This window comes from Lolium rigidum, chromosome 1, assembly GCF_022539505.1.
Source record: "Lolium rigidum isolate FL_2022 chromosome 1, APGP_CSIRO_Lrig_0.1, whole genome shotgun sequence".
Lineage (NCBI taxonomy): Eukaryota > Viridiplantae > Streptophyta > Magnoliopsida > Poales > Poaceae > Lolium > Lolium rigidum.
In genome coordinates, this window is record NC_061508.1 from 32,104,779 (window position 1) to 32,124,036 (window position 19,258).

Below are 19,258 nucleotides of genomic sequence, written 5' to 3' on the forward strand. Positions count from 1 at the left end.
TCAACAGAATTTACCTTTTTACCTTGTGGAGCTCTTTCCGTGTGCCATTCAGAGTAATTAATCATCATATTATCAAGAAGCTTTGTTGCTTCACCAAGAGTGATGGACATAAAGGTACCTCCAGCAGCTGAATCCAATAAATTCCGCGAAGAAAAATTTAGTCCTGCATAGAAGGTTTGGATGATCATCCAAGTAGTCAGTCCATGGGTTGGGCAATTTTTAACCAAAGATTTCATTCTTTCCCAAGCTTGAGCAACATGTTCATTATCCGATTGTTTAAAATTCATTATGCTACTTCTCAAAGATATAATTTTAGCAGGGGGATAATATCTACCAATAAAAGCATCCTTGCATTTAGTCCAGGAATCAATACTATTCTTAGGCAGAGATAGCAACCAATCTTTAGCTCTTCCTCTTAATGAGAAAGGAAACAATTTCAACTTAATAATATCACCATCTACATCCTTATACTTTTGCATTTCACATAGTTCAACAAAATTATTAAGGTGGGCAGCAGCATCATCAGAACTAACACCAGAAAATTGCTCTCGCATAACAAGATTCAGTAAAGCAGGTTTAATTTCAAAGAATTCTGCTGTAGTAGCAGGTGGAGCAATAGGTGTGCATAGGAAATCATTATTATTTGTGGTTGTGAAGTCACACAACTTAGTATTTTCAGGGGTGGCCATTTTAGCAGTAGTAAATAGAGCAAACTAGATAAAATAAATGCAAGTAAACTAATTTTTTTTGTGTTTTTGATATAGAGTGCAAGACAGTAAATAAAGTAAAGCTAGCAAATATTTTTTTTTTGTGTTTTGATATAATGCAGCAAACAAAGTAGTAAATAAAATAAAGCAATACAAAAACAAAGTAAAGAGATTGGGAAGTGGAGACTCCCCTTGCAGCGTGTCTTGATCTCCCCGGCAACGGCGCCAGAAAACAGTCTTGATGCGTGCAGTTGACACACGTCCGTTGGGAACCCCAAGAGGAAGGTGTGATGCAGACAGTAGCAAGTTTTCCCTCAGAAAGAAACCAAGGTTTATCGAACCAGGAGGAGCCAAGAAGCACGTTGAAGGTTGATGGTGACGGAATGTAATGCGGTGCAACACCAGGGATTCCGGCGCCAACGTGGAACCTGCACAACACAACCAAAGTACTTTGCCCCAACGAAACAGTGAGGTTGTCAATCTCACCGGCTTGCTGTAACAAAGGATTAACCGTATTGTGTGGAAGATGATTGTTTGCAGAAAACAGTAAAACAAGTATTGCAGTAGATTGTACGATGTAAAGAATAGGACCGGGGTCCGCAGTTCACTAGAGGTGTCTCTCCCATAAGATAAAAGCATGTTGGGTGAACAAATTACAGTCGGGCAATTGACAAATAGAGAGGGCATAACAATGCACATACATGACATGATAAATATAGTGAGATTTAATTGGGCATTACGACAAAGTACATAGACCGCTATCCAAGCATGCATCTATGCCTAAAAAGTCCACCTTCAGGTTATCATCCGAACCCCTTCCAGTATTAAGTTGCAAAACAACAGACAATTGCATTAAGTATGGTGCGTAATGTAATCAATAACTACATCCTTAGACAAAGCATCGATGTTTTATCCCTAGTGGCAACAGCACATCCACAACCTTAGACCTTTCTTCACATCGTCCCGGATTTAATGGAGGCATGAACCCACTATCGAGCATAAATACCCCCTCTTGGAGTCACAAGTATCAACTTGGCCGAGCCTCTACTAGAAACGGAGAGCATGCAAGAACATAAATAACATATATGATAGATTGATAATCAACTTGACATAGTATTCAATATTCATCGGATCCCAACAAACACAACATGAAGGATTACAAATAGATGATCTTGATCATGATAGGCAGCTCACAAGATCTAACATGATAGCACAATGAGGAGAAGACAACCATCTAGCTACTGCTATGGACCCATAGTCCAGGGGTGAACTACTCACACATCGATCCGGAGGCGATCATGGCGATGAAGAGACCTCCGGGAGATGATTCCCCTCTTCGGCAGGGTGACGGAGGCGATCTCCTGAATCCCCTCAGATGGGATTGGCGGCGGCGTCTCTGGAAGGTTTTCCGTATCGTGGCTCTCGGTACTGGGGGTTTCGCGACGAAGACTTTAAGTAGGCGGAAGGGCAGGTCAAGGGGCGTCACGAGGGGCCCACACAACAGGCCGGCGCGGCCAGGGCTTGGGCCGCGCCGCCCTAGTGTGTGGCCACCTCGTGGCCCCACTTCGTTTCCTCTCCGGTCTTCTGGAAGCTTCGTGCAAAAATAGGACCCTGGGCGTTGATTTCATCCAATTCCGAGAATATTTCCTTACTAGGATTTCTGAAACCAAAAACAGCAGAAAACAAGAATCGGCTCTTCGGCATCTCGTCAATAGGTTAGTGCCGGAAAATGCATAGTATGACATATAATGTGTATAAAACATGTGAGTATCATCATAAAAGTAGCATGGAACATAAGAAATTATAGATACGTTTGGAACGTATCAAGCATCCCCAAGCTTAGTTCCTACTCGCCCTCGAGTAGGTAAACGATAACAAAGATAATTTCTGAAGTGACATGCTATCATAATCTTGATCATACTATTGTAAAGCATATGAGATGAATGCAGCGATTCGAAGCAATGATGAAGATAATGAGTAAACAAATGAATCATATAGCAAAGACTTTTCATGAATAATACTTTCAAGACAAGCATCAATAAGACTTGCATAAGAGTTACTCATAGAACAATAGATTCAAAGTAAAGGCATTGAAGCAACACAAAGGAAGATTAAGTTTCAGTGGTTGCTTTCAACTTCAACATATTTATCTCATGGATAATTGTCAACACAAAGTAATATAACAAGTGCAATAGGTAAACATGTAAGAATCAATGCACACAGTTGGTACAAGTGTTTGCTTCTGGGATAGAAAGAATAGGCACACTGACTCAACAATAAAGTAGAAGATTGGCCCTTCGCAGAGGGAAGCATGGATTACTATTTTTGTGCTAGAGCTTTTCATTTTGAAAACAAGAAACAATTTTGTCAACGGTAGTAATAAAGCATATGTGTTATGTATAAGATATCCTATAAGTTGCAAGCCTCATGCATAGTATACCAATAGTGCTCGCACCTTGTCCTAATTATTTTGGATTAACACAGATTATCATTGCATAGCATATGTTTCAACCAAGTGTCACAAAGGGGTATCTCTATGCCGCCTGTACAAAGGTCTAAGGAGAAAGCCCGCATTGGATTTCTCGCTTTTGGTTATTCTCAACTTAGACATCCATACCGGGACAACATAGACAACAGATAATGGACTCCTCTTTAATGCATAAGCATTCAACAATAGTTAATATTCTCATAAGAGATTGAGGATTGATTGTCCAAACTGAAACTTCCACCATGAATCATGGCTTTAGTTAGCGGCCCAATGTTCTTCTCTAACAGTATGCATACTCAAACCATTTGATCATGAAAACCGCCCTTACTTCAGACAAGACGAACATGCATAGCAACTCACATGATATTCAACAAAGGTAAAAGAGTTGATGGCGTCCCCGTAAACATGGTTACCGCTCAACAAGCAACTTATTAAGAAATAAGACACATAAGTACATATTCTTCACCACAATAGTTTTTAAGGCTATTTTCCCATGAGCTATATATTGCAAAGGCAAAGAATAGAAATTTTAAAGGTAGCACTCAAGTAATGTACTTTGGAATGGCGGAGAAATACCATGTAGTAGGTAGGTATGGTGGACACAAATGGCATAGTATTTGGCTCAAGGATTTGGATGCATGAGAAGAATTCCTCTCAATACAAGGCTAGGCTAGCAAGGTTGTTTGAAGCAAACTCAAGTATAAAAGGTGCAGCAAAGCTCACATATGAACATATTGTAACTATTATAAGACTTTACATTGTCTCCTTGTTGTTCAAACACCTTAACTAGAAAATATCTAGACTCTAGAGATCAATCATGCAAACCAAATTTTAACAAGCTCTATGTAGTTCTTCATTAATGGGTACAAGGTACATGATGCAAGAGCTTAAACATGATCTATATGAGCACAAAAATTGCCAAGTATCACATTATTCAAGACATTAAACCATTTACCACATGCGGCATTTTCCGTTTCCAACCATATAACAATGAATGAAATAGTCCAATTTTCGCAATGAACATTAAAGATAAAGCTAAGAACATATGTGTTCATACGAAACAGCGGAGCGTGTCTCTCTCCCAAACAAAGAATGTTAGGATCTGATTTTATTCAAACAAAAACAAAAACAAAAACAAACAGACGCTCCAAGTAAAGCACATAAGATGTGACAGAATAAAAATATAGTTTCACTAGAGGAACCTGATAAGTTGTCGATGAAGAAGGGATGCCTTGGGCATCCCCAAGCTTAGACGCTTGAGTCTTCTTAAAATATGCAGGGATGAACCACGGGGGCATCCCCAAGCTTTGACTTTTCACTCTTCTTGATCATATTGTATCATCCTCCTCTCTTGACCCTTGAAAACTTCCTCCACACCAAACTCAAAACAAACTCATTAGAGGGTCAGTGCATAATTAATATATTCAGAGGTGACATAATCATTCTTAACACTTCTGGACATTGCACAAAGCTACTGGAAGTTAATGGAACAAAGAAATCCATCAAACATAGCAAAACAGGCAATGCGAAATAAAAGGCAGAATCTGTCAAAACAGAACAGTCCGTAAAGACGAATTTGTAAGAGGCACCAGACTTGCTCAGATGAAAATGCCCAAATTGAATGAAAGTTGCGTACATATCTGAGGATCACGCACGTAAATTGGCAGATTTTTTTAAATTTTTTACAGAGACTACTGCTCAAATTCGTGACAGCAAGAAATCTGTTCCTGCGTAGCAATCCAAATCTAGTATTGACTTTACTATCAAAGACTTTACTTGGCACAACAATGCAATAAAATAAAGATAAGGAGAGGTTGCTACAGTAATAACAACTTCCAAGACTCAAATATAAAACAAAGTGCAGAAGTAAAATAATGGGTTGTGTCCCATAAACGCTTTTCTTTAACGCCTTTCAGCTAGGCGTAGAAAGTGTGTATCAAGTATTATCAAGAGATGAAGCATCAACATCGGTGTTGGGAGTTTTCTCAACTATGCATTTTATCTTATCTATGTGAGTTTCAGAGGCTCCCTTTTCATTATTCTTAGGTTTGCTATCCTCGTCAAACAAATTTTCAGGAACAAGCCAACCATAGTTATTTTCTAGAGTGTCATTCATTCCTAGGAGCTTACAAGGTATTGTTGTCTTAATATCCCCACCATCATTAACATTATTAGTGTACCTTATTCTCTCCATGTCCATCTTCTTAAGGGTACTAGCAAAGTTGGTATAGGAGCCAAGCATCTTATATTTAATAAAGACCTTTCTAGCCTCTCTTGCTACTCCACCAAATTCTTTAAGAAGGGTTTCTAAAACAAAATCTTTGTTTTCCCCTTCCTCCATATCACAGAGTGTGAGAAACATGTGTTGGATTATAGGATTGAGATTAACAAATTTAGTTTCCAACATGTGTACTAAAGAAGCAACAGCAATTTCATAAGTAGGAGCAAGTTCTACCAAGTGTCTATCTTCAAAATCTTCAGTGGTACTAACATGAGTGAAAAAATCCTCTATTTTATCTCTTCCATTTATAGACCCTCGTCCTACCGGTATGTCTTTTAGGGTGAACTTAGGAGGAAACATGATGAAATAAACTAAAGGTAAATAAAGTAAATGCAAGTAACTAATTTTTTTGTGTTTTGAATATAGAGAACAAGACAGTAAATAAAGTAAAACTAGCAACTAATTTTTTTGTGTTTTTGATATAAGAAGCAAACAAAGCAGTAAATAAAGTAAAGCAAGACAAAAACAAAGTAAAGAGATCGGATGTGGGAGACTCCCCTTGCAGCGTGTCTTGATCTCCCCGGCAACGGCGCCAGAAAAAGAGCTTGATGCGTGCAGTCGACACGTCCGTTGGGAACCCCAAGAGGAAGGTGTGATACGTACAGTAGCAAGTTTTCCCTCAGAAAGAAACCAAGGTTTATCGAACCAGTAGGAGCCAAGAAGCACGTTGAAGGTTGATGGCGGCGGAGTGTAGTGCAGCGCAACACCAGGGATTCCGGCGCCAACGTGGAACCTGCACAACACAATCACAGAACTTTGCCCCAACGTAACAGTGAGGTTGTCAATCTCACCGGCTTGCTGTAAACAAAGGATTAAACGAATTGTGTGGAAGATGATGATTGTTTGCGAAGAACAGTAAAGAACAATTGCAGTAGATTGTATTTCAGATGTAAAGAATTGGACCGGGGTCCACAGTTCACTAGTGGTGTCTCTCCCATAAGATAAACATATGTTGGGTGAACAAATTACAGTTGGGAAATTGACAAATAAAGAAGGCATGACAATGCACATACGTATATCATGATGAGTACTATGAGATTCAATCAGGGCATTACGACAAAGTACATAGACCGCTATCCAGCATGCATCTATGCCTAAAAAGTCCACCTTCAGGTTATCATCCGAACCCCTTCCAGTATTAAGTTGCAAACAACAGACAATTGCATTAAGTATGGTGCGTAATGTAATCAACACAGATATCCTTAGACAAAGCATCGATGTTTTATCCCTAGTGGCAACAACACATCCACAACCTTAGAACTTTATGTCACTGTCCCAGATTTAATGGAGGCATGAACCCACTATCGAGCATAAATACCCCCTCTTGGAGTCACAAGTATCAACTTGGCCAGAGCCTCTACTAGCAACGGAGAGCATGCAAGAACATAAATAACATATATGATAGATTGATAATCAACTTGACATAGTATTCAATATTCATCGGATCCCAACAAACACAACATGAAGGATTACAAATAGATGATCTTGATCATGATAGGCAGCTCACAAGATCTAACATGATAGCACAATGAGGAGAAGACAACCATCTAGCTACTGCTATGGACCCATAGTCCAGGGGTGAACTACTCACACATCGATCCGGAGGCGATCATGGCGATGAAGAGACCTCCGGGTGATGATTCCCCTCTCCGGCAGGGTGCCGGAGGCGATCTCCTGAATCCCCCGAGATGGGATTGGCGGCAGCGGCGTCTCTGGAAGTTTTTCCGTATCGTGGCTCTCGGTACTGGGGGTTTCACGACGAAGACTTTAAGTAGGCGGAAGGGCAGGTCAAGGGGCATCACGAGGGGCCCACACAACAGGCCGGCGCGGCCAGGGCTTGGGCCGCGCCGCCCTAGTGTGTGGCCACCTCGTGGCCCCACTTCGTTTCCTCTTCGGTCTTCTGGAAGCTTCGTGCAAAAATAGGACCCTGGGCGTTGATTTCGTACAATTCCGAGAATATTTCCTTACTAGGATTTCTGAAACCAAAAACAGCAGAAAACAGCAACTGACTCTTCGGCATCTCGTCAATAGGTTAGTGCCGGAAAATGCATAATATGACATATAATGTGTATAAAACATGTGAGTATCATCATAAAAGTAGCATGGAACATAAGAATTATAGATACGTTTGGGACGTATCAATGCACGAGAAGCATTCCCTCTCAGTACATGTCTTTGGCTAGCAAGGTTGGGTAGCAAGCATAAGAGTTGAGCAAATAAACAAATATACATGTGATAGAAAACAATCATGCAATTTTCCTTGGAAGTACAAATGATTAAATCTTAAGAACATTAAGATTATGAGCCAACAAGAAAGAAAGATAATGGAATAATGTATCTACATGTACTTCTCTCTTTTCTACTTAAGCCTCAAAGTAATGTTGCTACTGACCAATGCTAAGTTTGCCAAGACCAACTAGAATTACTTAATGCTCCCAAAGTGATACCAATATTAACCAACAAGATTAATCATATGATAGAAGTTACAAACTAAGATAAGATGTGCAGAAAGTAAATGATAAAAACTTCTCATTAATATTCCATAACGGCAACTCACACCAAGGGATACATAGATAATAAACTAAAGTGGAGATATTTCCACACTGCAAACTATCCTATATGATAACTTCGCTACTCATGATATGACTCTACTGAAAAGTAAATAGGTACAAGATAGTAGTATGACACCGCGGCACTCCCCCGAGCTTGGAACAAGCCAAGGGGATGCCAATACCGATGATGAATTACTCCTTCGGTGGTGGTGCATCCTTAATAAGCTTATCAACCAGTTCCTTCAAATCATCAATCTTGTAGGGGAGAATACAAATCAACTCCATGTTGTGATCAATACTATTCATGAATTTGTCAGACTGTGAATCCCAGCTCTTTGGAATTATTCCCACATCCTTCCTCGGACTCGGAGCTTCCTTTCCCCGCATGGTTAGAACGATCTGGAGATGACATCCTTTCGACCAGGATGTGATGTGGAACTCCTCCTCCAGTGCGTATCCATGCTCCTCTCTTGAACTTGAGAGGGTCTTCCACCACTCCGATGCTTGCAATGATGGTGCGAGGAGGTGAGCTTCGGTCTTCTTCTTCCTTTTCAGCTTCACTCTTGACCTCATCCTCTAGCTTGGTGTTTCGGAGATCATCTTCCGGCAGCCCCTTGCCCTAGTTGTTGGTGGAGACCATGATGCCTCTAAAACCTAGAATAAATCCTGACAGAAACAGATCGAAATGAAAACACGATGAGAACATGATATACGGACCTCGGGGGATCCGGGGGATTATATAGCAAAAAGTTTCATAACAAATGGAAGAGAACAATGCGAAACCGGGTCGGAAAGGGGCTCCAGGGAACTCAGACCATGCCTAGGCGCGCCCTGGAGTTGGCCCGCGCCTAGGGGTGGTCTTGTGCCCCTGGGCACCTTCTCCTACCCGTTTCCGTCTCGTAATTTTTCATATTTAGTAAAAACAAAAAATATAACCTGGAAGGTTTAACACGAACTTTTTCTTACTAAAACTGTTACCTATTCGAAAAAGGACTCTGCAGATTCCTAGATTTGCTCCTTATTGAATTCCTCTGGAGTCACCACTTGAATAATATCGATGTCTTCATTATAAGAATCTCCAGAAATATAATGCTTGAGTCTTTGCCCATTCACCACTTGTGTAGTGTTATCCTTCAATGAAGCAATTTTTATTGCACCAGAACGCTACACCTCTTCGATAATGAAGGGTCCTTCCCATTTTGAGAGTAATTTTCCTGCAAAAAATATGAGACGAGATGTATACAATAGATCTTTATTGCCTACATGGAACTCTCTCTTAAGAATTCTCTTATCATGCCACTTTTTAACCTTATCTTTAAAGAGTTAAGCATTTTCATAAGCTTCATTCCTCCATTCATCTGAAGAACTCAAGTCAAGCAACCTTTTCTTACCGGCTAGTTTCAAGTCTCTATTAAGTTCTTTCACTGTCCAATAACCTTCCCATTTTTTTTTTGGTTCAATGGATTCATCCTCTATGATATCAGCGGATTCATCTTCAATATATGCTTCATATTTAATGGCCTAATCTTCAATGTGGATTCATCTCAAATACTTTATCTTGGATTCATCTTCAATGCTTTATCTCTCATGGCGTAATCTTCAATGGCTTCATATTCAAATGGCTTCAGCTTCAATGGGTTCGACAATTTCATGGAATTATCTAGCAGCACTCGGGGGCTCCACGACATCTTCAGCAACGATTTGGTGACTTCTACGCACACCCGCTACTTAGCTGTTTTTGTTTCGACATGATTTCTTCGCTGCACCCGACAACATCATAGACTCCAGAGGTTCCGTGAGGCAAGCTTAGAGATGGTGAGATTGTTTCCGGTGAGCTCTTTGGTGTCTTCAAGAGACAAGATAGTGGAATCAGCACTCAACAACACCAACGCTGCCGGTTCCAGTACACGGTGTTTCCTTCCATCAGTGAAAATCTTCAAGTCTCCATGACTCAATCTGTTCCACATCACGTGGGATTGCAGGACTGTTTACTGCCAAAATCATAAACGACCAACATTCGATCGGATCAGATCAATCTCCATGGTTTATTACCTCAACAAGGAAAGAAAAGGATGAAGCAGCCAAGACTGACATCAACTCCAACAACTCTACCTGCTACTCACGTGACCCAAGTTCCATGAAGAGAGAGCTGCGTACATGTTGATTTCAAGCTAAACCAGCAAATCACCAATCAACCAATTCATGTGCCGAGTACTACTGCTCCAACGATCAAATACAAGTGCAATGAAGAAAGAGCCTATGATGCATGGATTTAGCGTCCGGGTCCCTAATCGCATGAATGATTACCAATCAGCAAGTGCTACTATTCCACGTGATGCAAATCAGTAAATAGAGGTCAGTCTAAAGTATATTACACCGACGAGTCACCGGACTACGTAAACAACTCAAAAAAAATACTTCGCCTTCGCTGTGGTCAATTTCGTCTTCGCCATGTCCGCCAATAACTTCAACTACGGATAACTTTGTCGCCACCAAATTTGAAGAAACTGTCATTGCCATCAACCTCGACACGTGCAGTCTGACACTCGGGGGCTCGACAACGACTTCTCCCCGGATCACAACTGCGGCACGCGTCTAAGCAACAATCATGACATCACCCTAGTAGCGCTCGGGGGCTCGGCTATTTTTTCATCAAGCAGCTTGGCGACCTCCACGTCTGGTACTCGGTGTTTTCTACTTCAATACCATTTTTTCGTCGCATTTGATGACTTCATCAACTCCGCCGCATCGATCTACTTTGCCATGACGACTGCGTCCGCCGCATGACCTGCTTCCACGTCGACTATGTCGCACAAAATAAGCTAAGTATTCTTCAATTCGGAATCAATTATTGTTTACTCTCACCGCACCCGACACTCGGGGGCTGCGCTAAATAATTTTCTTCAAATAAAGGACGCGACAAAATAGGGATGGAAAAATCTTGGAGGCCGCAGACTCGTCATTTATTTCAATCGCATACTCGACGAAAAAATTTCTTAAAGTAAGTTGCCAAAAGAATTCTTCAAATAAGACGACAAAATAGAGATGGATAAATCTTCGAGTCCACAGACTCGTCATTTATTCTCAGCAAGACTGCCGGCGGCGTACCTGGCAAAAATATAGAAGAATCCGATAAATTTGGCTACTGCACAAAAATATAGAAGAATCCGATAAATTTGGCTACTGCATCGCTCCCGATGAAAATATAGGAGCCCAACATATAGGTCATTCCATGAGCCGAACAAAGGCACTTGACAATATATTCTCAGAACGCGTCTGTCGCGGTAAAAACTCTGAATACCGTGATTTGTAAAAGGGCCACGAAGGTAAGACCCCAGATCCATCTTGTGTGGCGTGGCATCGCACCCGAATGCGCTCTCCCACTTTATCAACATCAATAGATGTGAAGAAAATCCCAGCGAATGCGTTGGGTACCCGATAACTTAGCTGGAATTCAGTTTTTGATAAGTCCTAAAGCGACACTTCCTGAATTACGCCAGTATCCCAGGTTCAAGTACGGGGACTCGAACTTGAAGTAGGTTATGCGAATTTTCCACCAGAGCAATTAACTGGTACCTGATCTGTCAGATAAACCAATCTCATTTACCAATATCCCTGTACAGTATAGATATCGAATAAAAATAATAATGACCTCGAGTCGAAAAAATCAAGAAGAAAAGTCAGGGTTCAGAGATTCAACCAGATTTTGCGATCCAATATGTCCATGGTAAATATATCAAGATTTGTAGACTCAACTCGACTCTGCGACTCAAGTGGAGCCTACTCCCATCGGGAGCACATGGATTTCATCAAGTCCTCTAATAGGACTCGACAATTATATCCAGTCCACTAGTAGGAGTCGATAAAAGAGGGGCTGGGCCCAGGAATATAGTCAAGTTCTTCATCGAGTAGTACAACTTGAGTCTTTGCCCATGTGGAAACACCTTCCCATAGACTCGGGGGCTACTCCCATCGGGAGCGCTGGTCGTGCACCCGATAGAAAAATTACTTCGAAAATCGTCGACAACGTCTACGCTACACATGATCCACGACATTGACCTGTTATATTTCCGGATCAATAGCCTCACCTTGTATTTCTTCCACTTCGAAGATGATTCTGATTGGAGTCTGTACGCAAGTCCTCAACTTCCCTAGACACTCGGGGGCAACTATCATGGGCATACCTTTCGGGTACCCATTATTACCATACCTGGCTCAGCCCAGTATAGAGATGGCCCAAGAAGGCAACCGAATAAGTAGTCGACTATGACTCTTGTAAAACCCTAGGCTAGTTGCATATATAAAGCCAGCCAGGATACCCTGATGAGTGCAGATTGCACACCGTTGGGGAAACCCAAGAGGAAGGTATGATGAGCACAGTAGCAAGTTTTCCCTCAGTAAGAAACCAAGGTTTAATCGACCAGTAGGAGAAATGAGTGACTTCTGAAGGTGTTGCTAGCTGAATTATGGCAGGGCGCACTACCGGCGTCAGCAACAACAGCAGAAGTGTTGAAGTTTATCAATTAGTGTATAATATAGTACTTCCAGAAGTGTAGTACCAAGCAGTTTCGTTCAGAATAATACCTTCAATTCAAAGTAGACAGCTGAAGCAAATAGAGAAGTTCTAAGTGTGTAGTTTGTTGTGTAGAAAGTTTGAGTTTGAATAACTAGCGTTAAAGCCTGCATTAGCCCCTTCACTTGCTTCATAAATAGTGGAACCTGCACACGACCAACCAAAATACTTTTCCCCAACTTGCAGTGAGGTTGTCAATCTCACCGGTTTTGCTGAAAACAAAGGATTAACCGTATAGTGTGGAAAGAGATGTTTGTTTGCAATGGAATTAAAGAGAACAATGTTTGCAGTAAGTAAACAGAACATGATGATTTTATCAGTGCAAAAGAAAGTACCGGGGTCCACAGTTCACTAGAGGTGTCTCTCCATAAAGATAAATAACATGCTGGGTGAACAATTGCAGCTGGACAATTGACAGAATAAAGACCATACATGACAATATGATTACTATGAGATTCGTTTGGGCATTGCAACATAATACATAGACCGTAATCCAACCACGTCTATGATTAATAATCCACCTTCCGATTATCATCCAAATACCTTCCAGTACTAAGTTGCAAGCAACAGATTATCGCATTAAGCAATGTGTGTAAAGTAAATAATAGAATTATCATTAGACAAAGCATTGTTATTTTGTCCCTAGTAGCAACAACACATCTACAATCTTAGAAGTTATAGTCACTCTGCCAGATTACTAGAGGCATGGACCCACTATCGAGAATAAATACTCCCTTTTGGAGTTACAAGCATATACTTGGCCAAAGCATCTACTAACAACAGAGAGCATGCACGATCACAACTAAAATATGACAAGTATATAATCTATCTCAATCATAGTATTCGATATTCAATGGATCCCAGCAAACACAACATGTAGCATTACATAAAGATGATCTTGATCATGATAGGCAGCTCGCAAGATCTAAACATGAAGCATAAATTGGAGAAGACAATCATCTAGCTACTGTTATGGACCCGTAGTCAAGAGATGAACTACTCACGCATCACTACGGAGGCGGGTATGGCGATGTAGAGGCCTCTGGTGATGATCTCCCTCTCCGGTAGGGTGCCGGGAAGAGCTTCAGAACCCTCCCGAGCTGTCGGGGATGGGGTCGCGAAGGATTTTTCGTGGATGGAGGCTTGGGTATTTAGGTTTTTGCCGAACAGGTGAATAAATAGGCGGAAGGGCGAGGTCGCTGGGTGCCCGGGGGGCTCACACCACCCCATGGCGCGGCCAGGGCCTAGGCCGCACTATGGCCTGGTGTGGCCGCCTCGTGGCGCTTCTCCTCCTCTCCTCCGGACTCCGTCTTCGTTACAGTACAATAGGAACTTCAGCTTTTGTTTTGTCCAATTCCGAGAATATTTCGTGTACAACTTTTCTGAAATACAAAATAGCAGAAAATAGGGAACTGGCACTGTGGCATCTTGTCAATACGTTAATTCCGGAAAATGTACAAAAGTGCAACAAACTATAAACAAAACATATAGAAATTGGTGTAAAACAAGCATGGAGCATAAAAAATTATAGATACATTTGCAACGTATCAGCATCCCCAAGTTTAACTCCTGCTTGTCCTCGAGTAGGCAAATGCTAACAAAAATAATTTTTGAGGTGACATGAAGCCAACACAATCTTGATCAAGTTTATTGTAAAAGCATTGTGAGCTGGGATCAAAATACTCTAAACATAGACATGATAGATATAATTATAACAATAGAACTTAGCAACTATGTTATAACATGATAAGTAACTCAAACAAAGGATCATGAATAATAGTGCAGTGAAAGCAACTGTTTGTGTTTGAGCATAGAGAAAACATAGCAAAGTGATACTCAGCTTGTCCTTTACGAAGTAGGAAAACATAAATGCAAGGACACCTTTAAAGTTCAAAAGGGTGACTAGATACAAGTAATTTGGGAACACACAATAGCATAATAATCAATGAATCAATAATAAATTTTGGGACTATGCACATTATACTCAGAATAACAACTATGCTCTCTTAATTGATGCATGAAGTAAGAAGGTGAAGACACAACATAAAAGCAAAAGAAATACCCTACGCAGAGGGAAGCAAGATTACTCATGTGCTAGATCTTTTTATTTTGAATGCAATAGAGGTGTTGAAAATATATTTTGAGAGGTATGCATGTCTATGTCAACGAATGGCATCAAATAATCTATCATCCTTTCATGTTTAATGGCTTCAAGAGAGGCTCCCATAGAGAGAACAATAAAGTTCCTCTTCTCCTTTGTTTGAACAAGCTAGATTCATGATTTCTCATGTACATAGTGTTAGGAGATTTAGATTATCGGTACAGTTTATATTTTGTGGGTGGGCACCCGCGCCTGCTCTTTTGCAAAATTAAGGACCAGCACATGATGCATGCTAGTCAAAGTGTGAAGTCATAATAAACATGAAAAAGATGAAAAGGCATTCAACACTTCCTCGTGAGCTAAAACAAAACACAAAACAGGTAATAGTTCTTGAAGATTTAAAGGTACCAAACAAGCAATTCACTTTGCAGTTGCGGTGAAATACCACATATAGGTATGTATGGTGGACACCAATTGGCAAACTTTAGTTTTTGGTAGTTGGATGCACGAGTAGAGCTCATACTCAGTACAAGTGAAGGCTAGCAAAAGACTACGAGCGACCAACTAAGAGAGCAATAATGGCCATAATCATGCATAGCGACAAAACATTATTAATCAAAGCATAAAGTGATATTATAAGTCAAAAACTAAATGATCATAGAAGCTTTAGGTGACTGGTTTGTAGTCATAACATGATGTAAACATGTGCCAAGTCAACCCAATAAAATATCAAAAGAGAATACCACCATATTATGCTTTTTATGATGAAAACAACACATGATTATTTCAATGGCACATTAAGAAATCTCAGCTGTTTGAGACAAGTCATGCTACAACAATAACTACTAAGCATATGCTTAATATAACATCCAAGATGACATGCCAAAGCCTATGCCATAGTCTAAGCAACCTTCCTTTTGCACCACTATAAACATGAAACATTTTACTCGTCTCCAACACCAATCAACTTATTTGAAACAACTGTCATAGATAAAAATCAATAAATACCACAGAGCTAATCGTACCTTACTAAATAAAACTAACAAGCTCTGAACAAAGTACGAGAGAAAAACCAAGAGCTAAACGCAGTACTAGCAAAAGAGAAGACTCATGGAACAATATAAGTGAAAACTAGAGTGTTCTATGCAATTAAAACAGAGTGTGTCACTCTCCAAAACAAATATTCTGGGATCCAACCATATGCTACAGCAAACAAAACTAAACAAAACTAAAAAAATAAAGATGCTCCAAGAACAAAACATAGCATATGAAGCAATAAAAATATAACGTCTAGAAAGATGACCTGATGATTTGTTGATGAAGACGGGATGTCTTGGGCATCCCCAAGATTTGACGCTTGTAACTCTTGCATATTTTTTGGGGTGACATGGGCATCCCCAAGCTTGAGTTTTTGTCCATACTTCATCTCATTACATCATTCTTCTCTCTCTACACTTGAAAATTTCCTTCATACAAAACTTCACACAATTCTCATTAGCAGCATTAGTGTAATAAAAATAACAAATCCACTTGGATTCAGTTCTAACATATATCAAAAATCCATTACAACATTATCTACTGTATCAAATTCTTCAAAAATCTCTTCTCTCAAAAGAACTCAAAAAGAAAAGAGATTAAGAGGCAAATGCAAATAGTGGTAGAAATCTGTCAAAACAGAACAATAGGTAAAGATCGATTTTTCCGAAAATCTTCTGTTGCTCAGATCGAAAAGTGCTCAACTAATAAAAGTTAGATAATAACCTGGGTCATATGTTAAAAAATTGGAAGATCAAAATTACGTTCTGTCTGGGAATATAAATTTTTATGGTGACATCACAGAATCTGTTTCAGGACAACAACTTCCCCAAATCTTACTTTCTTTCTATTAGAGGCTATTCTTGGCACAAAAATGAAATAAAAATGATAAGGAGATATTATTACAGAGGTAATAAATTCCAAGACTCAACAAAAGAAAAATTACGTAAATAAAACATGAGTTATCTCCCAAGAGTGCTTTTCTTTAACGCCTTTCAGCTAGGCGCAGAAAAAGAGTCCGCATCAAGTATTTTCAAATGAAGAAGCACCAACATCATAAATGGCAGGAGCCTTACGACTACCTATCTTAACTTTACCCTTTTTCTTCGGGAAAGAATGAGAAGTATCTGGTGGGGAGGTGAAAGTCATGATGCCTTTCCCCACATCTATATTTGCTCCCATGAGTTTTAGCAGATATCGCCCAAGTGTGATTTGTTCCTTTCCTTCACATTCCATGACAAGATAATCAGTATATACCATCCTTCCTAGGATTCTTGTATACACTCCTTCAACCAGTCCAATGGTTAATATAACGACATTATTGGTAAGAGATATTTCTTCTCCACCCACAGAAAGTTCCCAAAGATTTAAAGACTCATAAATATCTTTAGGCATAAGATAGAACTCAGACATAATACCGCAACGAGCATAAAAAAATTCACCATTTATATCAACTTTTATTGTAGGGAGTCAACTTGAGGTTTCAAAATTTATTGAAACATGATCATAATTTTCACGAACCAGATTATTGCATTCTTTTAAGCAAGTTGTACTTGTCTCAAGAGTATTTAGTCTAGCATAAATGCTCACAAGGGATGAATCAAAATTAATAGGTGAGCTATATGTTGCAATCAACTTCTTTATGGCATTAAAAGCTTGATCTCCGTCACAATGAAGGAAATCTCCTCCTACTATAGTGTCCAAAGCATATCTAAAACAACGAACAAGACCGAAGTAAAAACTACTAAGAAGTAGGTCTAGAGTCATTTTAGGTTCAGTTTTATCATAAGAATTATTAATTCTAGACCAAGCTTCTTTAAAACTCTCATCACTTCATTTTAGGTATCTAGGGAAGATTCACTTGGAAGTAACTATTTCCGAGATACCTATGCACGGTACTTTACGGTTGAATAAATCACAAAATACCTAAAAAAAGGCCTAAAGTTAAAGATTTATCAATGGGTAATGTTGCTCCAATACCCAACCAAAGAGCTACTGCAGTACCAATTAAAAAAACGGTCGTAGCTACTGGGCGGCGAAAGGGATTTTGGAATTTATTGACATTCTCTAGAAAGGGTACTGTCAATAAGCCTGTTGGCAAAGAAACCATTAAGAGAACGCCCAATAACTTATTGGGTACCGTACGGAGTATTTGAAACACGGGAAAGAAGTACCACTCAGGTAATATTTCCAAAGGAGTTGCAAATGGATCCGCCGGTTCACCAATCATTGATGGCTCGAGAACCGCTAAACCTACATTACATGCAATAGTACCTAGAATTACTACTGGAAAAATATATAAAAGATCGTTGGGCCATGCGGGTTCCCCGTAATAATTATGTCCCATCCCTTTAGCTAATTTAGCTCTTAATACAGGATCATTTAAGATCATTTCCTCAGGTGACATAGTAACATGATTAGACATAGAAGCAACTTAAAATAGGAACAATTTTTTGTGTTTTTGATATAAAGAAGCAAACAAGACAAAGTAAAATAAACTAAGCAAAACAATAACAAAGTAAAGAGGTTGGAGATGAGAGTCTCCCCTTGCAGAAATCCTCTTTCTCCCCGGCAACGGCGCCAGAAAAGTAGCTTGATGAGCGCATATTGCACACCGTTGGGGAACCCCAAGAGGAAGGTATGATGAGCACAGTAGGAAGTTTTTCCTCAGTAAGAAACCAAGATTTAATCGATCAGTAGGAGAAAGGAGTGACTTGTGAAGGTGTTGCTAGCTGACTTGTGGCAGGACGCACTACCGGCGCCAGCAACAACATGGAACCTGCACACAACACAACCAAAATACTTTGCCCCAACTTGCAGTGAGGTTGTCAATCTCAACGGTTTTGCTGAAAACAAAGGATTAACCATATAGTGTGGAAAGAGATGTTTGTTTGCAATGGAATTAAAGAGAACAGTGTTCGCAGTAAGTAAACAGAACATGATGATTTTATCGGTGTAAAAGAAAGGACCGGTGTCCAAAGTTCACTAGAGGTGTCTCTCCATAAAGATAAATAACATGCTGGGTGAACAAATTACAGCTGGAAAATTGACAGAATAAAGACCATACAAGACAAGATGATTACTATGAGATTCGTTTGGGCATTACAACATAATACAAAGACCGTAATTCAACTGCGTTTATGACTAATAATCCACCTTCCGCTTATCATCCGAACCTCTTCCAATATTAAGTTGCAAGCAACAGATTATCGCATTAAGCAATGTGTGTAAAGTAAACAATAGATTTGTCCTAGACAAAGCATTGTTGTTTTCTCCCTAGTAGCAACAACACATCTACAATCTTAGAATTTATTGTCACTCTTCCAGATTACTAGAGGCATGAACCCACTATCGAGCATAAATACTCCCTCTTGGAGTTACAAGCATATACTTGGCCAAAGCATCTACTAGAAATGGAGAGCATGCAAGATCACAAATAACATATGACAAGTATATAATCGATCTCAACCATAATATTCAATATTCAACGGAGAGCATGCAAGATCACAAATAACATATGG